This window comes from Anopheles funestus, chromosome 3RL (genome assembly GCF_943734845.2).
Source record: "Anopheles funestus chromosome 3RL, idAnoFuneDA-416_04, whole genome shotgun sequence".
In the NCBI taxonomy this organism is placed as follows: domain Eukaryota; kingdom Metazoa; phylum Arthropoda; class Insecta; order Diptera; family Culicidae; genus Anopheles; species Anopheles funestus.
In genome coordinates this window covers 68811056-68833745 of record NC_064599.1, presented here as the reverse complement: position 1 = coordinate 68833745, position 22690 = coordinate 68811056, and the positions used below count along the sequence as shown (strand labels likewise).

General features: G+C 40.0%; 1 protein-coding gene and 1 non-coding gene across 10 annotated transcripts in view; both read left to right on the top strand.

Moving 5' to 3' along the window:
* The window catches only part of LOC125768657 (dnaJ homolog subfamily B member 6), a 69783-nt gene that overhangs the window by 38617 nt on the left and 8476 nt on the right, over nucleotides 1–22690 (top strand). For all 9 annotated transcript variants that reach the window (XM_049436646.1, XM_049436644.1, XM_049436658.1 and 6 more), the window contains exon 3: nucleotides 672–773. The gene's annotated coding sequence lies outside the window, so the exon portion shown is untranslated. The remainder of the gene's footprint in view (nucleotides 1–671; nucleotides 774–22690) is intronic.
* On the top strand, nucleotides 12899–13064 carry LOC125772511 (U4atac minor spliceosomal RNA). The gene has a single exon (XR_007419540.1). It is a non-coding gene; the product is annotated as a U4atac minor spliceosomal RNA (small nuclear RNA).

The following is a 22690-nucleotide window of genomic DNA, read 5'->3' as shown; positions in this document are numbered from 1 at the left end:
GAAAGATGAAAGGGGCGTTTTTTTTGCAACATTTTTCTTACCACCTTCCAGTGGTGGCTCAGTTATTGGCTCTTGGTGAAGTGTTTCAGCTTTTATGGTTACCGTTTTTTTTCCATCTGTCCTAAGTGCATTTCTCACACATTTTTCAAATACCACTTTTTACGGTCATCACCTGCAGCAAGAGTCAATAAATAATGCTTACAAAAGGTGAGAAGAAGCCAAGAGCACCACACCAGACATGGCTTTTAAGAGTAGCCAAATGACATACGTCTTACAGGAATGAAGGAAGCGAATGAATAGGTGCGCAGAAAGAGATGTGTTGCACCTTTACAAATGCAAATATGTTTCTTCATCTTACCAATGTCGGTTGAGACGGAACGGGTTCTTCACTTCGGTGCACTTCACTTCACTCTACCCGGAGTGTCGGAATTTGTCTTTTACTGAGGGGGAAGAATGCCTTTTTTTGGTTGGTATGATTTATAACAATCTTGGTGCTATATGTTTTATGTTCTTCTTGAATTATTTTAACGTACCAAATAAATGATAGCTTGTTTCAAGCGGAATATTTATCATTCTTGCGGAATGTAAACACTTAAGCAAACAAAATTGCAAACCGATTGAAATACAACTGATGAGCTAATAAAATTATTCTCTCTTATTTATCATTTCAGCATTGAGCATCGTTTTTTTTTCCTATGCTGAAACGCATTCGTATCACATCTCTGTAGCTCGGCAGTGCAAACATTCTGTGCCGTCTTCAACCATCAAAAAAGGTGAGGTAGAGGAAATGTGATGAAATTGAATATAAATATCTTATTACGAGTATTATTATGCTTTATGGCGCCAGGAGCATAGCGAAGCATACATTTTTTCTTCTTCTCCAAATGCAACAAGAGAAATTTTATTTTCTGTTTCCTTTCATTTGAACACGCTAGAAAATTCAATCAATAATGAAATTAGTTCGATTGGATATTTGCTTCATTCTACTTTCGGGGGCGAAACAGGTATAATTCACACCAATACATTTTTCTCTATCACATTTCCCTTTCGAACTGCAAATAATACGGTTCAGTTTATGAAGCAGCAAGCTGAACAAAACAAAAGTGTAGCACACGATCTTAACCTAGAAATACGAATAAAACAACACAGCAGCATAATAACTTTTGTGAGCTTTTTTTGCTTTTTTTGCTACGTTAGGTTTTGCGTGCGGTTTCTAATGGCCATTCGAACACGAGACAGAAGCGATAATAATGAAGTAATTAATTTAATTCCTACCCACAATCCCGGTGCCGCGGCATAATTTGCATATAATAGGTTTGAGCGAAATAGAGAAGAAAAAAAAAAGATGGGGAAAACCTTCACCCGCGTGAGACATATTGTGAAGTGTGAGAAGTGGTTTGGTTTGTGGCGATGCATGTGAAAAAGTGAAACGCAAAAGGAAAGGAATAGTTTTTATTAAGGAAAAAACCAGAGCGATATATAGGAAGGGGGTAGAGGTTCATCGTATCAAAAGACTATTCATGTGGCATGTTTCATGTTTTACACATGCCATCTTTAATAACTGTCATTTAGGACAAGCAGCACGCGGCCCCAGTTCGCTTTGCCTTTCTTCACTTTCCTTGTGACACTGTGAGTGAGAATTCGCGAAACGTATGCACTTCGAATCAGCACTTTTTCTTCGTTTTGTACTGATGACGGTACCCGTTTATGATATGCGAGACGATGTTTTTTTTTTATTTTTTTTTGGTGACCCGTCGTAAAAAAACAAAAGCTTGTTGACAGTTTCTTTTTTGGGACAAACAGCAACAGCTGAAAAAAAAAACACAATAAAAAAAATGCACTCAAATCTCTCCGAACTTTCAATGTCGTGTGTTAGTGCCACGATGCATCGTTATGAGACGAAAATGATAGTTTATCGCTTGGAAACTAATTATTCGAATTATCTTTTTCTCTCAGTGTATCGTAACATACTTTTCCGAGTGTGTATCATTCCCTGTTCAAGTGGCTTTATTTATTGGTGGGTAAAGTTTGTCCATTGATAGTTGAGAAGTTTGCCGGTTTTCCCTTTCAACGTCAACGAAACAAAAATCATAACATCTTCATAGGTAAAAGAATCAAATGAAAAGGTTAACACAACTTACATCATAAACGCGTCAGGATGACAACGAACGCTAATACGTTTTATTGAAAAGCTACCATATGAAATAGTATTCGTAGCAGATGAAATTGTAAACGAATCTTTTTATTTTTCCTAGGTTAAAAAGAAAACTCAACATTTCTTATACAGCAATAATTTAGGAACTAACAGAAATAGTTGTAAAAAGTGGAATATGTACAGAAGTATATCGCTATCTTACTAAATATGCTGTGATAGGCGGAACACAGAACCCGCTTTAGAATAATCAAGAATTTGAGCTATTTCATTTCGATTTTATTTAAAGGTGTCTTCATTTCCTTATGAAACTTTTATACTAATTTGAAACTCATTAAAATTTGAAAGCTCATCATGCGTAGTTAATAAAGTTAGAGAAATAGTCTAAAATGTAGTCTCAGTTCTTTCTCAGTTTTCTCAGCTTTCTCCTCTTGGTAAGCGCTATTTTTGAACTTTTAGGTTACTGGTAATGCCTTCAAGCATTTGCAGCTAGTTCTTTTTCCTTTTTTAGAGTTTACCTTTTGGATGCTTTACCGCTAAAGCAAGGAAAGCAAACTATGAAGTCTAATTGGTAAACCATCCATGATGGCGCGGTGTATGTCGGTGAAATTGTTTAAAGAAATTAATTAACGTCGATTAAATTTGATCAAGCGACGCTTGGGTGCATATTTGATCTGTTCTGGGCAATGAATAATACACGCAACACGCTAGAATGCTTTGAATAAGAACCGGTAAAAAGGGGTTTGGTAAATATTTGCGCATATCATGATCAATTAAATATTGTTTAACGTTTGTTGAAATGTAAAGGTATGATTGTTTGCTATGTGGGAATGACTCAAATGGAGGGGAGGAAATTTTAACGCAAATTAGTATGAATCATGTACTGAAATTTGGAATCGCAAATGATCTAAGCATTACTATGTTGTGGCTCGTTTCGACAGCACGCAGTAGCAATGCTTAGCGTTGCATAATTAAAACATTGCGTAAGCATACATAATTTTAAGTGGTTACCGGCGTACAAGTTTGCAATATTTTTTGCGCACGATGCGTTACCAACAATAGTTACCGTTGATGTATAGAAATATTTCACCAGCGCTGTACTGTAATTGATAGTGGTTTTGTGCAATAATGTTGCAAAGTATTGGAATTTATGTTAGTCCCTGTGCGGTTCTTTATTTGGGCGGCAGAATAATTACTCTACTAACGCTAATGTTTTCTGTGTAGAGAGCGAAGTATAAATTCCAGCACGGGCAAATAATCCGATGTGAAATTATGGATCTGGTGCACTGCATTCCGTTTGTGAGTTTATTACAATTTATTGCATTCTGTTGGGTTTATAAATGGAAAAGTGATTAGATTAGTAAGCATTTATCATATATTGCATTTTTGAAATTATTAAACGAGAAAAGTATTATTTTTTAAACTATTAAACGAAAAAAGTATTATTTTTAAAATTTATTTTCATAAAAAATTTTAAACAAGCTGTGATTTATATTAAATTTGATATTTTTTACAAAATTTTATTTACACCGTGACACAATGCGTATAAGATTTTAAAATTAAAAAAAGAACTAATTTCTCTGAGAAACGGATTTTAGGCCAATGCTTTGTACACCTGAAGTAAATTTCATCGTTGCGAGAGAAGACATGCTTACCACACTGGCCGTTTTCTATCGGCCCATTACACCGGCTACTACCTCGACAGGTTTTTCGGGACACTAAAAATAAACTCGCATCTATTTAAAGCCAAACTGTTCCGATCGACTTCCCCGCCAAACGAAACACACCACCCAGATCCACCCGGTTACACAGGGTGTAGTGAAGAAGGTTCTCCTTTCCCGCTACGAAGATCATCTTCGACCGGCGGCGTTTTCGGCCGCATGTGTACGTTGTGTTCGTTGAGAAAGAAGGCAAAAAACACCCAATCGTACACGGTAGCGGCAATCAAGTGAAGGTGTGTCCACTAGAGGGGGCTTGAGTGAGGGAGAGATCGCAAAGGGGGAAGGGTGCAACATAGTCGACATTTTTCCAAAAATATCACTCTCCACACCTTCCGCGCGAATGTGTGACTAAAAATAGAGAGAAAATGATCCGACTCTGTAGGAAGAAAACCAACTTAAAGAGACCCCGCCGGTTGCTTCCCGTATTTCCCGATGCGGATGCGGAAAAAAATGAGATACGGTTGGGGGAACGCGTGCGAAAACGCAGAACAGATGGAACCTGTTTTGACGTTTCCCCCCCGCACGCACACACACGCAGCATACTTCAAGCCGTACACGATGATACGTTGGAGTCGAAAATGGGGAGCATCTTTGGCAAAATCCAGCAGCACCAACGGGTCGGTTTGTTTTCGATTTTCTTTTTCCAAAAAAAAACCCTAAAACAACACATGGCACGGTGAGAAGTGAGATCCGTTTGACACAATCCTTTTGGGAGGAGTGGACCATGAATGTATTTAAACAACAAAAGGGTACCCTGGGTATTTCTGGAGTGAGTGGCAAAGAATGAGGAAGATCTGTCCAAAGGAAATGTTTCAGTGGAATGGATGACAATTCATAAAAGGGTGGATAGGTTTCCTCCCCAATTTAATGCGATAAAGATCTCTGCCATTGGGTGATGGTGTTGGTGTCGATGTGCCCTTCCCCTCCATCATTTAAGTCAACTTGACCATGAACCTCACCCTGACACCCTGGCCGGCTATTGCCCTTTGCCGAAAACATTAGGAGGAATGGAGTGTGAAACCGAATGAAAAAATATATCGCGTTTCAGCTTACATTGGCTTAAATCCTTCTCCGCCACCCAATAACGATTGTAACATTTTGGGGTGATTTCGTTTCTTTTCTTTTTTGCATTGGTCCCCTTGTAAGGGGAAGAGTTCGTGTGATGTACCGGTGACAGCTGGGAATCGTATGCGCGAGTTGGGGAGATGCGTAATTGGGAGTATGTTGATGACAGAAGAACAAAAAAAGCGATCAATTCCGTATCACTTAATGGTTGTGTTTGTCTCCTTGTCGGTAGAAAGTGAAAGTTGAACTAGATAGTGAAAACATATGGTAATGTTTACAAGTTTGTTTTTGTATGTATAACTAAAGTCTGTGTTTGTTTCGTATATTGTCAATAGAACTTAATGTACATTTATTTATTTCTGAATTTTGGTCATCAATTTTAAAGACTAATTCGACAAGAAAAGCTACTTTATTTAATCTCTTTTTTTTGTTAAAAATATTTAAGGCTCAAAAATTGCAAGTTATATTATCAACTTAACCGGGCCAATAACAAATCGACTCGGTGGTCTAATGGTAATAGATACTGATCTTCACACGACAGGACCGGTATCAAATCCCATACGAGGATCATTCCTTCCATCTTTTGATGCGTTGCTATTCGTTGTATTATCTGAATATCCTATTTTTTTTGCTCGGTTAGAACGGCCTGGCCGTATCAAGACTTATTTTACCTCATAGTAGGATAGTCAGTCCATGCTATGGGAGGACGATCCGGATGGGATTTGAACCCGGTTCTGCCGTGTGGACGGACGCCGTTTATCTCATGCACCACTAGGCCGTCTCAACTGAATATTCTATATTTGAGAATAATTAAAACTCAATAAAGTTACTAAAATGGACACAAAAGTACCTGAGTAGGTTCTGTTTTGTAGTGTGTCAATTATATATTCTTCTTCTTCTTCTTCTTGGCTTAACGACCTTACAGGTCACGCCGGCCATTTCTGGCTTACTAGACTTCGGCTTACTAGACCACGTAGCCGGATAGTCAGTCCTTGCTACGGTGGAACGGTCCGGATGGGATTTGAACCCGGTCCGGCCGTGTGGACTGGCACCGTTTATCACATGCACCACCAGACCGCCCTGATTATATATTATTCATTCCAATTTTTGTACTGATAATCTCCTTTTCCACTTTATCTACATCATATACAACATTTTAATATATAAACAAATCGAATAACAGCAAACCGTATCTGTCGACCTAAATCAATCGAGAACGCATTTTAATCAACAAGTGCCGATGGTAACCGTCGACATTAGTTTGACGTTCGCACATCACATCTCACTCGTTCGATTTCGTCAACCACAACCGTCTATCAATCGTTTGCCTTCGATCGGATCGTTTGATGGTTTGACGATAGCAAAACTGTGCCTTATCGAGCGAGACGACAAGACAACACCTACTCCACCGTGCGTTAGTCTGTGTTACGCGAACCACAAACGGTCCGGAACGTCGATAATTAAAGTGAGAGTATGAGAAAAAAGACAAACCTGATCACATCAAAGTGATGCGACCGTATCGTATGAATTGAACCTGATATGAATCTAGACTGGTGTACGTGCGTACCGTATACATCGTAGGTAGAAGACTTTGCTGCGACAAGAAAAAACGTCGAAAACAAAAACGATCCGATCAGACAACGACCAGGACACGCGGTGGAAGAAAGACACACCAAACAAACATGTTTGTTTCGCTATCAAAATAAAAAAGGAGAAAGATCAGTGATGATGGTAAGGTTTTCATCTTAATCGGTTGTGTGGAACGCTTCTGTCCGCAAATGGGGCTGCATTGCATTTTGTATCAATTTATTTGCCAATTCGGTGACACTCATTGGATAGGTTTCGTTTATGGGTTAATTTATAGCGAACGGAGAGAAAGTACAGCACAAAATTGCATCCTTTCGAACGTGCCCAACGAGGTGAATAAAATATTCCGTTTTTTGGAGAATAAAATTATCAAATTGAATCGTTTCTACACACGTTTCGCCATATGTTACATTTTTTTCCAAGATAGTGCTAACACATTGCTAAATTAAAAAAAAAGTTTTAAACCAAATTGCTATCATTTTAAAAATGGCCACAAAGAGACATTCTATCGATGGTGGTATGTGCGCTCTTCCAAGTAGTGTTCGCAATTTCCAATTTCAACCAACCACATTTTATTGATTATACATTTTTTCTATTGTACCATCAGTTCCCGTTTCGGAAGCTTCGAGTGCACACCTAAAAAGGGTCACCGGTTGGAAAGTTTTGCCAATCGATTGACAAACCAAACCGTACCGGCGGTGCTGCAAGTCTTTCTTTCCGTTCCTTTACTAGTTTTCTTCACAGTATATGGGCGGTGGGAAAATCGGAACCGAACATCTATCCGCTACATTGTGAATACTCTCATCCCGCATATCTCTCCAGCTGCTAGTTTAAATTGGCGATTTAGTTTTTTCTTCTTCAAACCTCACCATTCGTTCAATTCCTTCACATTCCCTTGGCTGATCCTTGTATGGACATCGGAACATTGGCGCAATTATTTGCGTGAGAGAATAAAAAAAAAACAAACGAAAGCCACAAGAGGAGGAAGAAATATGCGGGTTTCATCTTCACTACTCTAGTAACAATGTTACTTGGTCGTCTTGTAACGTTAGAAACTTTATCGTTCGACGAATGTGGTAACTGTGGTTTCCTTCTTGGCATCTGGATAGCGGTCGTGTGGGTGTGTTGGCTACATGATTTCATTACTTTTTCATCACGACCTGCGTCAATGCATCTTGTAAAATGTTCTGTTTTTTTTTGTAATGACCGCCCCAGAAGAAGACCCAGAGACTAATGGGTTTCTGATGATGGCGGTTGTCATGGACAAGACAGGCAATGAAATGTTATCCTTTTTGGGCGTTTGAAAGTAACTTGTCCAAGTGAAGAATTCGCCGTAACTGTTGAAATTCTCATTCTCAGTTATCCTGAATGATAATAATATGGTTATAGACATTAAACTTTTAACATGTTATAAGAAATTGGTGCGATTTTTTTTATTGCAAAAATGGTGGAAGACCTCATTGAAAGATCCTCAAGATTTTCCTACTATCCCTTTCACATTTGGGCAAAGTGTGACATATTGCTGGAATAGAATTCCTAAGATGAATTGTCTTAAGATATCTTATTACAAGGCATCTCCACCTCAATTTTCTCATACTCAGGCCAGAACCTTCAGAATTTTGCTTAAATTGTGGTTTCATTGTCGTCCTCTTGGAGATTTATGGGCCAGTATTGCAGTAACTAAAGACCAATTTATAGACAACACTACTTTGGAGTAGCATTTTCATGGGAAACTAGTTTTTTTTTATTTAAACCGGATATAGGATATTTGTTTGAAAGTGTCGGTGAAGAAGATCTTCAATCCACGACACTCGACACCGTGTTAGACCAAATGCAGAAGTAAAATACCACGGGATCGGTCCAAGAAAAAATTGTAAATTTTCTTATAGCTCATAAGTACATCACCAACAATTGGAAACCAAATTCTGAACGAAATAGAAACAAAAATTCACTTTCTCTTCTGTCAACTTTTAGGAGTGAAATGGCTTGATTGGTTCAAGGCAAATCGTTCCAAAAAGGTTCCGAAAGGCTTCCCCAAATCACAGGTCTTTGCACAGCTCACTGTCAGATTAGGGTGTCGTGCAGCGGACGGAATGACGCAGATCCCTGTTCCAAGCACAACCGAGTAGATTGGCAGTTTTTGTTTTACGGTTGTCGTATCACATGCTCTAGATATCGACCCAATCATAAAGGGTGGACGTTGGGAAAAAAAACCACAAAATATACAATCGCAATCGGTCATGTTCGATCCCGTGTTGTAGGATAGGAAATTCTTTCGCCCAGCCAAGGGAGTCATCCAGTGCAGACGAGTGCGTCGTAGCTGGAATGGAAAGTTGAACGGGCGGAGGACCTCTTTCTCCTTCGCATCGGGAAATCACATCGCCGGAGGGCTCAGTTCGCAAACTTTGCGTGGCACCGTTGCGTATATCCTCCCCGAAAGGGCAGCTTCTCGCCAATGGTATTTCGTTTTTGGAGGTGAAAGTAGCGCATATCAGTGAACGGCGAAACCCTCCCCGGTTCCTGTCCACAGGTGATCCACTCCGGTCAAACAGGCCGCCGTAGCGTGGTGGTTGCGATAAGAAAACGAAAGCGAACAGTATTGTGGAGTTGCTTATTCCATGGAAAAAAGATAAAACTCCATCTCCAGGAAAGCTTCAATAAACATCGAAACAGTTTCGCGCCCCACAGGACGCAATGGATTGTGGTGATGGGTTATGTGGTTTGCCCAGAAATTTGGTTTGGTTTGATTGAAACGGTTGGAACAGCTGCGTTATTTAATGATTAGAACACTTCCTGAGAGTGATGATAAGATTTTCGGCAACTGCTCATAATGGAGTTTAGCTAAAGGGTTTAGCGCTAAATTATCAAACCATTTAAGATAACGCCCAACAGAACAGATAGAGTAACCGATCACATTATCCATAAGTCTGTTAAATATGAAATCAAAGCAAAACGTTTGTTATCTGTAGCGTGTAAGCGCTAAGTGTCCGACTTAATTCTAACCTTTATTGAAATGAATTCAGAATCGCCGAAAGCGATAGGCTTCATTCCCGATAGAAAAACACTTCATTAAAAGATTAATTACAAGTGGCGGTTCCACTCAAGTGTGCTAACTCCTTCGAATCTGATTTGAATATTCAAATATTGGCTTGAACGTTATTGCTTTTTTTGTCTCTCGTTCTCATCGCCCTTGCTAAGTGGAGTGAGTACCTTAGGTTGGTGAGATATTGTTGTGCACAAACACTTACTTGAAGCCTTACTAAAAACTTTTCCCGCTTCTGTCTCACCCATTCAGCAAACTTAATCGGTTCGGTTAGTTCAGAACCGTGCATAATGTTTGAAAACATCTCTCAGACGAAGTTTATAACAATCTACACATCCCTTCCATTTCCATCGCCATTGCTTGCCCTTTCTGTGATGAGTTAGGGGTTTTTTGTATTTTTAGCGGTGGGCAGATTTTTCTCTCAACAAGCTTCCGAATCATGGTGCCGAAGGTCAACCTAAATTGCCTCCACTTGTGCTGTGTGCGAAAGAGAGATGTCCGGGACTTATGGCTTCTAATGTGGAGCTGAAGTTGCTTTTGTCCGTGCCGTAAAAAATCATCATGTGTTCGTTGGGGAACGTTTGAAAACATAATAATCCACCACAAGTTACTTCTTCGATAAAAGGGGTTGGTGGAAATTGTTAGGGGAAGGAAGAGATTGAGTGAGTTACAAGGTGTATAGTTCGGTGGTATTAAATTTCGTAAATTCGACAACTATACACCCTTTAGCGTTTCGGGTTCCTTTTCACTGCGGATAGCAAGAAAAAAAAGGAAGGGTTACGATACATTACCTCACAATACTGCTGAAGATGAGATGATGGGTACACCGTGCTTACGGAATCATCCAAATTGTTTAAGAGGAGCGAATGAGGGCTATTAATAGTGATATTTACAACGAGCGATAAATTATGCTTGCGCCGATTTAAACCATCTTTTTGCTTTTTCGACCAAATAGATTTAATCGGCTCATTTATTCATTCGGTTCGTATCTTTTCTTTGTTATTAAAAGTGGTTATTATAATTTAGAATTGTTCTCTGTAAAGAGACGTTTATTTTCTGTCTCTGAAGCAGAACTGTATTCGCATTACTGATGTTTTAATACACTTCATTCATATTACTTTTAAGATATAAATCCTAGATATAGATATTTAATAGATATTTAAGATATAGCTCCTATAGGAGTTTTTGTAAGCTATATAAAAATCAACTTCCTCAGTATAAGGCAATCAGGTAGTTTAGAGTTATCGGCGCCGAACTTCACAGGACAGTATCGATACTTAATCCCATCACGACCATTCTCACGTCGCAAATGTTCTAGTTATGTCGTAGAAATAATTGTTGTGAGCGCACCAATATATGGCGCATCAATATGAATATCAAGTAGGACGTTAAAGCAAGAAGTCAAAGTTAGGATCTCCGGGTTTTTGCCAAAAAATTCCCAACAAACACCTTTCCTTCAAGCATCGCTTCAGACCACGGAGCACGCTGTGAGTCATTTTCAAGTTGGAATAAATTAAATTCCATCGGCGAGTTCCTGCACGGAACCATTTCCGAATGCTCTTTCCACAAATGTCCACTCTCATTGCGAATTAATAGCGCAAGATATATCCACGGTCGTGTTTTGCTAAATGGAGGTTTGTTAACTGGTGATAGTAGGCAGTCCCGGGATGGACACGAGATAGGAAAGATGGTACATTTACCATTCTTGTGGCCGGAAAAGAGCGACGAGCATCATCCATCTTTTGGGAGGCAGGGAAAATTGATGGTGTCATGTCTTGTTTGTTGCCCCGTCGGCCCCCCGTACCCATGAAAAGGAAACGAAAGGCACGGCGAGAGAGAAGGTGATAAAAGTTTACACTTCGCGGCGGTGTCTTGTTCCATTCCGACATCAATCACGATATTTGCGCGCGCCAACCAGTCTGTGGATGCGGGGCAAACTGACTTCCTCTTGGCCGTGATGGGTCCAGGGTGTGTATCTGCAGCAGACTCAAAAGGGTCTGGCCGGTGGCCTCAAGAGGCGTTGCTGTAAATTGTGCTGGGAGGGAAACTATCATCAAGCTTTTCCTGCCTGTTTGTGTTGCTCTCGCTATTGAATGATTCAGTCGGCGATGTTTGCTGGACGTGCTCCGGAGGCTTTCATTCAATAGCTCAAGTCAACGTCAATTAAATGGATGGGCCGAAGAGAGCACACAGGATCTTCTTGGTTTCCTTCTGCACAAGGGATTCCCATCAAGATTGAAGCTGCGCGGCACCATTAAACCTTTGCGTGACGAAGTGAAGAAGAATTATCATTTTAATTGTTTGTTGGGGAGGATTTTACCGTAACAAGCACCTTTATTGAGCCGACACGATTGCAGGTCGTATTTATTTTCTGTCCCAGCGAGTATTATGATGACACTGATCCTTGAAGAGTTAAAATTGTACATCAACATAGAGAAAAAAAACAGACAAAAGTCTCATCTCATGATCAGCTGTAGTTGGTGCGCTTTTCCAGAAGCGAATAGCGGTGACGGCTTACTGTAGAAAGTAAGATGTTTTAATGAGACACTCTGGCAGGAGCTGTCACCTTAGCCCATCAGTGTGAATAGACACCTCTGGCTGTAAGAATGTTCACAGCACATTTCACCATCACCTTTGATTACCGGCGCATGTCAATCGTTTTGTCGTTTACCCGGGACAAAGTGTTGTGGTCCGGGTCGCAAAACCAGGCTACATAAGGGTGTAAGAGCAAAGGAAGGGATGACAAATAATCTTAGCATTAAGGCTGTTTGAAGTACAGAAGCATTAGCGGATGAGTCATTTAACAGATTTTAATGTATTTTTTCTCTCCTTTGAAATAGTTTCCTCATTTTCACTGCGACAGCAATTATTGTAATTAAACAAATAAAGGAAAAACGGTTGTAAGAGAAATGGTTAATTTCTTTGGGAAGCATTATACTAATAACATTACATATAAACTCTTAACTTTTTACAATAAAACCGTTTAAATAATTTTGTTTATTTTCTTCTTTATTTCACAGGTAAAATGATGATCCAAAAGCATTCCAACACGTTAAAATCCGTCAGCCACTGTAAGGAAAAATATTTCAGAAATCTATTTTCATTAATTTACGTGAGTTTTAATGTAAATAATTGAACGAAAATATTGACGTGCAAATAATGCTACATTTGCACAGCTGGCTGAATGCAAACCGCATGCTGTACGATAATGACAGGAGCGACAAGACTATCTTTCTCTCTCTAACCTCCGATTCGATTCATGTTGGTTTTACGCATCGCTAGCGGAACACAGCGTTCGGTGAACAAGAGCGGATCGGTCCGCCTCGTTCTTTCTTCCTTGTCTTGGGGAGCATAATGTCCAGTGAACGTATAGTGAGGGCATTGATGCTGACAAACCCATTATAAAAGATAGGTCCGTGTGTCCTTTTCTTAATCTCCCCCCGTCCGCTGGTTCGCTTTCAAACAGCTGATCCAGGTGGTCGGAATTTTTGAAGCATCCCTTTACTTTACAAGGGATGTGCTATTTTGCTAAATGGGAAAAAAATGAATGTGCCGCGTACGTGCCCTTCGCTACAAGGGGAATAAAGCAGAATTCATTTGAGGTATTGCGAATTTTATTAATTTTGTTTACTTTGTGATGAAGTTCACTTCAGCCGTGTGATACGAAATGTGTGTTTATCACACGAATTGAACACACATTAATTTAATTCCACCTATTGTGTTTTGCCGATTGGGCGGTAAGCAAACACGCTACAAGGCCGATTTATTTTTCATTCCAATGAGTAGTTCGCCTGATCTGCTCATACATGCGGCGCACAACCCGTTGGCAGATGAACCATTTAAAAGAAAAACAAAAAGCAAATAAAGCAATGCAACAAACAAAGAAAAAAAGGAGGCAACATAAAAGCAATATGTTTTCCTTTTTCATTTGAACATTTTTCAACGCTTGTTCGACACACGTGGCCTTCCTCTCCGTCATACCGGGTGGGTGTGCATCGTTAATTAATTATTATGGCCTTGTGTTTCTGCCTTTTTTTGTGCTTTGTATTTTCTCCCTCTCTATCTCTCGTCCATAACAACCATTGCACTGAGTTTCCTTGAGGTTATGTTTTTACCGATTTTCCGTTTTCATTTTCCTTCGCTTCGTAAACGATGATATTGATGGGAAGAGAGGAAGAGAGAAGTGCGGTGACCTTGCAATTTTCCGATTCCATTGCTGAGATTGTTTTGCAGTGGAGAGATGCTGCTTGCCGACAGTAGATGAGCTGATAGTGAATGCAGTTTTTTTCTCTATGGTACAATGTGGAAAACCAGCTTTGTGGAAAGCATGATCTGTGTTTAGATCAGTCAGTCATTGGGTCGGTCGGTCAGTCAGTCAGATTTGTATCGCGAGAGATATGTTAGCTTTGTTGTATTTTCTCGCATGATCGTTTATCATTTCTTTATCTTTTATCTGTTATATCGTTGCTAGCATTCACATGGTACGTTAGCGTGATTTGCATCGGGAATGGAGGACGGGATAGTAGTGATGTGAAATTTTTTTTTATATTGAAGCTATCTATAAATTCTGTTCCGAAACTGACTCCAAGAACCCTCCCATGCACCGGAGCATAAAGTACATTTATTTGTTTCCCAAGACTATCACATAAATCCGTTGTGCGCGTAAACGTACACGTGAAACATACGTTCACCGGTGTCTTGTTCCGTTATTTTATGCGATATTGCACCGTAAAACTCTATCGTAAAATCACACCACCTTCTCATGCATGACACGCGGGCAGAAAGTGACTCTCAACCACCAATGCCACCCACAGGAACTTGATGGAGGTCAGGACACTGGCACCTCAACCTGTATGGGTTTTTATTCCTTTTTTTCTCGTAACATGCTTTACCCCTATGTTGCCATTTGTGGTCAAACGTGTCGGGATGATTTACGAGATGAAGGTAAATGTGAATAAAATAATTAACCATGTCGGACAGCTCTAGTGCTGCCGTTGAAAGTGGAAAAACGAGGAAGATACGTTGGAAACCGCGCCATGGAGAGCCGAGCTGAAGGGTTCATCACCTGACCGACCTGATCGATCATAATTGGGGCTGCGTGATGTTGCGTTTAATGCGCACGGTCTCTTGGTACTTTTGGGAAACTCTTTCTAACTCTCCACGGGGAACGTTTTGTGTGGTCAGCGTTGAACTTGCTCCTCCATCCTGTAGTGTGATGAGTATGGAGTGTACATTTGGAGTGTATGATGATGATGATGGATTTATTATGATCAATTATGGAGTTTCGGACGACTCAGTCGGGGATGGTACAAGATTAAACGAGGAAAATTTCTCTTTAAAGTGTTTGGGCAAACATTGGTAGGCTGGTATTAAAGTGATAATATGATGCATTGATATGCGTTATTTTACATTTGATGTATGTATCTAATACTTCTGTAACACTTAAGAACAGGTTGAAAATGTTGATTAGGATTATCTATTCTTGGAATAAAGAATAGAAGTAGAATATCTCTTAATTAACTTACAGCTTCAATTTTTGTTTTATTTCGCCAAAGGGAGTAGTACATTTTTGGGGACGTGGAAAATATAATCTTTGAATATTTTTTTTTGTTCAATACCACTGCGGTGCTGCGTAGTTTTTTGGTTTACATCTTTGGAACCGAATGTGTTAGGACCTTTAGGTTCAGTTTGTGATTTCAGGGTTCGAGAATATTCGAAATAAATTTTAATAATATGCCAAATAAATCGTTAAAAGAAACCTTTTAAACTTGCAGAGCATACTCTACCCCCTTAAAAGAGTTTAAATAAAAAATTTCGCACAGAAAATGTGTTGGATTTTGTATAAATTGCAGTTCATTAGAGGAATATTTCTTACTAATGAATAAAACATAGCAAAAATGTGTACAACCTATTGTAATATGAGCAAACTGCACCGAGTTGTTTTAAATAGTTAATAGCGATTTAAATCGCTCTCACCACCACCACCACCCGGTGTGGAACACTTGAGTGCATTAGTGTCGATTTCCGGAACCTTAAAGTCACTGGTAAACTCTAATAACCTGCGGGAGACCTTCCACCAACAGTAAGACCTTCCTGAGCGAATCAACATAATAATGATGATTAGGCCACCCGTTCATTAGTGCGGAAAACATCTCCATCCATCCATACACATCCAGCAGCGTTGAATGTTATGGCGGTTTGCATCCAGGGGAAATGTGTTTCGCTGTGAGCGCAACGATTTGGCAAAGCTCTTAATTTCATGCCCAATTTTTCATCTTCACGCACGTCCCCGGGAGCCCCCAATATCGGGTGATGAGATAGAAGAGAAAGCTGTCACATTTTTTTCCTATCTCCCGGGAATTGTGGTGTCTTTTCGTGCACTTTGGTATCTTTCACAGGTGGGATTAGATGACAGGATGATGAATAATGTATGGAATGGAGAACGTTCATCGCGAATAAAAAAGCAACAGTTCCTGATGTTATTTTGCAATTAATGTCAGCTGGAAGTGTCTTGATCGCTCTTGGAGACACACAAAAATGAAGAGCGTAAGGATTTAATGGTATTATTAGCGTTCGGCAGTATTGCCGAACCAATCAATCTAAATGATTTTTAATGATTTTTTTCTTTTTAGACTTTTTTCTGATTGGTGAACTGCAATCACACATAGAAGAAACCAGTCATATTTATTTGGTAGAATGAGATGCGTGTATGCTTTTGAAACCGAATGATGTTACAAAGCACTGGCAAATGGCATGAAAGCACTCTTGCTTATCTGGATCTATTGGCGAACCATTAATTCATCCCAAATGACACCTTCCATATTAATGGAATTCGATGGGTGGCGAACAAAATGCTGTTTGAAATTGTCACCGGAAATTATTATGGCTACCACCGACGTAAACACTTGACCACGTTCGATCGCGGTACCATTATTCCCGCTCGATTGTTAGTCGGCATGTAAAGGGCGGCGCTTCCTTTCCATTTATGTGGGTCATTGTTTCGTGCCAAACGTGATACTCTTTGTACTAGTAGCCACACTTGCAAGACAATTGCATTGCTGTGTAGCTATAAATTATAGTTTCTCCAAACGTTGCCTGCTTTAAGGGTTTGTCATCTGTTCTGGGGTTCAGGAAAGGAACATAAATTGGCAATAGAAATAGCTTTTGACATACACAAAGAAAAAGAATCAATTAATCAGCTAGAGTCTTATAAAACAATACTTTCTGCTAGCGTTTGATAATCGTTAAACTAAAACAAAAAAACAGTTTATCAAGTTATGATAGACATCTAACATTGATAGCGGAACCTTTTCCGAGTTGCTTCAAACATTACTGGATGCTTTCTTTCAATCTGAAGCGGTGTGGTCGTACACACCGATATTTAATTGCTTAGCTTTTAATGTCTTTTAATAGTCGTTTCTCATCTGTCCACATCGTGACTGTAATGAGACAGCAGGCGATCATTTTATCGCTTAAATCTTTCTATTTTTCTTAATTTCTCCCACCAATAGAGGTAGAGGATTTCGTTCCTAATGCGCCCGAGCTATGCTTGGTGCACCCAAAGCTGTGTGCAGCCCATAAATGCACAATACAACTTCCATCCCCGATGCTGCTACTGAACGTTCAGGGAAAGAAAATGCATCGCAAATGCGCGCACACCCCGCGTGTATGCACGTGTTTTGCAAAATGCATTTTTGTAGCCAATTCGTTTTTCTTTTCCACCCGCCCCGGGTTCGATGTTTTCGTGTGCGCACGCCGCGATCGACCTCGATTTTTCATCACCTGCCCATAGTAAACATAGTAAACGCAAAAACGGAAATGGTTTGTGGATGAGTTTTAGTACAGGTTGCTTCTTACACTGAGATGAAAGGGAACGGGTGTAGGTGGCAAGATGCTGAAAGGGTTGCCCAACACAGCGAGGGAAATGTGTGGATTTATCGTGCGGAGCGGGACCACCCTTACACCCATCGTGGTGCAGAATTGATCGTGGGTGCGCAAGCGACGTAGATAAGTGCATGGGAAAGTTCGTCCGTAACTTTCTCGATGCGCTCACCTCGCTACGGAGCATGCCTTGCCGATGTCCGTCATGGAAAAACACAACAATTGGCCCAGGAGGTAGATCGCGCGCGCGCGCACTCGTTCGCTCACACCGTCCTGTGCACGTTCGTTCTCTTGGGTCTGCAAAAGGTACGGAAAGCAATCAGCGGAAAGCTAGATAGATAGAAAGATAGATGGATAGCAATGGTGCTATTGCGGATAATGGAGTGTAAGTAGCTCTCTGTTGTTGATGATCACCGGCCGTCGGTAGGATTTCTGGAAGCCGACCGACCGGTGGCCCATTGCCTTTAATAGACTTCATCAATCGCCGGGAAATTAACCCCCCCCCCCAAAGAGGGAGGGAAAATAAAGGTTTTACCTTAGCCCGATATCGTGTGGAAGCAATCGAACTCTCGGTGGTACGATGGGGCTGTAATCGGCCTAAGAAGATTACAATCTTCTCGTTCGGAAAGCTAATTTTTGATTATGTTTGTTCACAAATCACAGTAGGAAAGGTTTAAGATGGGTGTGATGTTAGATAAAAACGATCGCTCGAAATTTGTGCTATTGAAGTAATACAATTTTGAGCGTTTTCCAAAGCGATGCTCCTAATTCCAGCTCCCCAAAGGGTTTAACTTCTCACGATGATATCGTTCATCATCATGTGGAAACGTTACAATCCCGTTTCATGACTTATGGGGAGAAAAAAGAGTAAAACCCCTTTGGCAGTGCGCTTCTTTCGACCAATTATTTATTTCCCGCGGCACGCGTCACCAGTCACGACCGAGACAGTCAGGAAGCCGATAGACGAATGAAATACGGTAGCAATTTATGTGGTTAGTCTTTCTTGGGATTTCTTTTTCTCCTGCAACTATATTTCTTGATATGCGATGCGCGTTGGTATTTCTTTTGCTGTGAGCCATTTAATCTGTCGAATATCTGATAGATGCATTTGCTGTGAGTGGTATGGTTTGCTGTAATTCGAACAATTTAAATTAATCCTTTTGATGCGTGTTCGATGACTTCGGGGGCAATGATAAACGTTTACTCTCATTTATTGAAGTCATATTATTCCTGTTCTGGTAATAAAAAATGTAAACATATCTGTTGTGAAGATATATGAACAAATCATAAATTTATTTTCAAAATTATTATTAATTTTAACATCAAAAGATGCAAAAGATGTATCAGTTTCGTTTCAGGAATGCAATTTAAGTTGGATGTGGTACTATGGTACGATTCAAAATAATAAAATTAATCGTATATTTGACCTCGAAGATATTTGCGTCAGCCAAAGTAACGAACAATTCCTTGCATGAGTCAGCAACACGCTACAAGAGAGAACAGACACCCTTACCTAACATATGAAACGAGAAAAAAAAATAAAAACCGGAAAACTTTCAAATAAATGAACACTGGAAATGGTTTTGTGCGCAAATCAATTAGGCACAAACTCGCGTCGAGTACAGCATTCGGTAAAACATTCGGTTCTATCGTTTCTATCCGTTGTTTCTGTGCACGTGGTCGCTTTAAGTGGAGGAATAGACCGTAGACGAATAAAACATTAAAGAATTTCTGTTTTCTGTTCAAATTCATACGAGAGGGGGAAAAATAACACACACACAAAAGTTCTTTGTGACAAAACCCATTTGGAGTTGCATAAAATGAATGAATTGCTTTATCAAAGCGTTGATTCATTTCGCGCTTCTGTTTACATTGAAGTGTACCCATTATTTCGTAACGCATTTGTGACCTTTGGCTCCAGCAACCAAAACAAAAAAAACCCCGAAGCGACGTGCCCCGAACAATTTGAAACATTAAATCAATTCACACCCTTTCGTTGCAATCACAGACGAACACACAAGAGCCCGCGTGAACATTAAAACAATTTGTGCAAATACAGGCCCTTATGGGGTGTTTTTTTTCACTCTCCAGCATGTACGAGACAAATGCAACCGATTGGCCTTGATTTACTTCAATAAACAAACCGAAGCAGTTGGATGTGCACTCGACATTTGCAAACCGGTGTGTCTCAATTGTGACAACGGCGACAATACGAAGCACATTTTGCAACAATCGCGATATGTTGGGTTCGTTGCGCCGGAATTGATCGTTTGAGTGGTTTATAGGTTCGGTTAATGTAAAGATCAGATTTTGCACTCCTTTTTTTAAGGCAGTGTAGTCTAATGATTGAAATTGATGTAGGTGTATCGTTATACTCCTATGGATTACATCTTCAAACCTGATGGGGCTTAGTCTATGTCAACTTCTTGGCGTTCAACGTCAAGTCTAGGTGACACGCCGAAAGGAGTCTGTTGGTAGAGTGTTATGCCTTGGTACATCTTAGTTCAATTGGCATCGATTAGTCGTTTCGCTCGTGATCGATACATACAAACAAAACGGATTGTTCCAACAATCGAAACACAATGGACCATTTATCTTCATTTAAACGATATCTTTATCGTCTCCGGGGATGATTGTCGGGAAAGGTGCGCAACGTCGTCATTCGTCGCATCTTTGTGAAGTGAGCCAAGTGTGTGATCATGTTGCGTTTGCCGCAACCAAAAGATGCTCTCTCTCTGTATATATACTGTGTGGTGTTTTATTTCCCTCTCCCTATCCTCATCAAGATAGTTTACTGTGGTAGTACGATCATAATCCAGTCGCATCGCATCGTGCTGAAAGATCATCGTCTATGTTGTTCCCAGATCGCGGCAGATCGAGTACCTTTGTATATGGAAAGGCGGCAAAACTTCTCTCCATCTTTTTCCGGTGCGCTAATAGTTTTGTTGCTGGCGGTACCGTTTTAAGGAATGATGAATCTCGCTAGGAGTTGTGGGGGCGTTTTAGTTATTCGTCTACCACAACGGCACGATCTGTCGTGGTGCTGAAGAAATTAAATTTTTATTTCACTTTTCATGCCACAATCGATCGCTTTGGTTGGGGCGGAAGCGGTTTGTTTTTCTTTTCAAACCATTTTCCCACCCATTTCGTTCATGATTGTCCGGAAGCTAAATTGTGCAAAGAAATTACTATTACTAAACTGTGAAGGTATTTTGTGTGCACCCGCGGTTTACAAAATGCAGAAGACTGGGGTTTTTGCCATAAAACCGAACATGGGGTCAAGTTCGTGATGGTCCTATTATTATGGCTTCGGTGTTTTTTTTCTGCACAACGTTCACTACAGTTAAAGTGGTTAGCCTACAGCAAACTCATTGACGAGGTTCGTGCTTATTCTTAGTTGCGATGCGTGACACAGGAATTTCTTTTTTTTTTTGAGAATCTTTTTGGTGTAATAAATCATTCGCGTGGGATAAGCTTATCGAAGAGACTTGCAAGACTTCAATCAGCTTAAACCTGCAAATCAGCTGGGGTAAATATTGGATTATATTGAAACGATCTGTTGATAATTATTATTTCCGTCAGCTTTCTGCTGTATGCCAGCGAGATGGAAAGAACATTAATCCACCGTCGACTGCCCGCAGTAGTAGTACCCATTGCTCAATGGTTTATGTGATTATTGGCCATCTCGTTTGTGCAATAATGTCTTCTTTAGAGATTTTGTTCCACGTAAATAAGGGGGAGACTTTACCAGATCAGGGCGGAATTTTTTCTCCCCTGGGGGAAGTCTATAATTTTGCTATAATCCTCTGTAAGTAATCTTCCGCGATTCGTACCTGTTTGGACAAGGTATCATTAATTCTCTTTACTGTAAACAGAATGTAGAGATTATGTGTGATAGATTTGCAGGGGCACTTTAAGATATTTATTGTGATTGTTTTCTTACCTTTAATGTTCTCTATGAATATTCGGTTAGTTTTTAGTAATTATAAATTATAAATAAAACTTTGTACTTTTTGTTTAGTGGTAAAAAAAAAAAAAAACTTCGATGTAGAAGACCAACCACCGAGGCACAGCACTATAGGACCGGTTATTTGGAATTGATTTTTGTAGTTCCTTTTATTTGTTGTATTGACAGAAAAATATTATTAAATACAATTAAATTAAATAGAATGTAAACTAGAATATTTCTATAACTGTAGATACAAATAACGTAAAGCAATTTTAATCCAAGCTCTTTTACAAAACTTTATTTTCGCTTGTATGATTAAACACACTTTCGCGTGTTGTATGCGTTATTTTTTTTTAATGGTTAAACTTAATTATCATTCAGAGGGCAATTGGTTACTCCACACCATGTACCGCCTAGAACTAGAATGTCATGCACGAGTGGCAGAGAAAGAACACGTACGTGACACTACTCCATATCAGACCGAGTCTGACAGGCAAGACCTGACGCCAAAGCAAAACCCATCGGACATCCGGTGGAAGTGTCTAATCGCGCATGAAACTAATGGGGCCGCATTTCATAAACAAATGCAAAATGAAGTAAAAAAAAAATTGATGAAAAAAGGGGTTAAGTCACACACGGCAGACACACACTGCGGTAGGAAGTGTAGAAGGCCGTCCGGCCTGGCACGGGGTCGTTTGTCAGCACCTTGGTAGAAATTGAATTTTAAACTTCCAGTAGCTTTTGTGGTGTGACGGTTGTGGCGCGTACACTGGAAGCGAAAAAGAAATTAAAGGGCATGTCGCAAGGCGTACACTTTCCTGCGGTTGATAATTTAAAGCATAACGCAAACATCACAAAGTCTGTGTTGCGTAAGTTTTTCGGGTGTATTTTTTTGCTGGGAGGAAAGATAAATAGGTGTGGCATTTAGCGGAGGTGTAAGATTGGCGGTTGAAATGCTGCCAAAAGCAAGAAGCCTGTCGTGCTTACTTAATTTTTCGTGAGTTTTCATCTACCTGACGTGGATTGATACTCCCAGGTTGTCGAACGCACTGTGGGACACCAAGTGTTCAGCAGTAGGTAAGTAATGGCTTTTTTGCCTTTGTTTTTCTTTACAAACAGGAAAACAATGGCCAAAGGTCTTTGGTTGGGAAAAGCGATTACGAAAGCGGAAAGATGTTGTGAGGAATGGTGGGTGGCTTTCTGTCAAGGAAAAGTCTAAACACTATCATGTATTTGAATAGTGGTGTCACAGGAGTGCGTAATAATGATAACGGGACATTTCTATTGTGAGT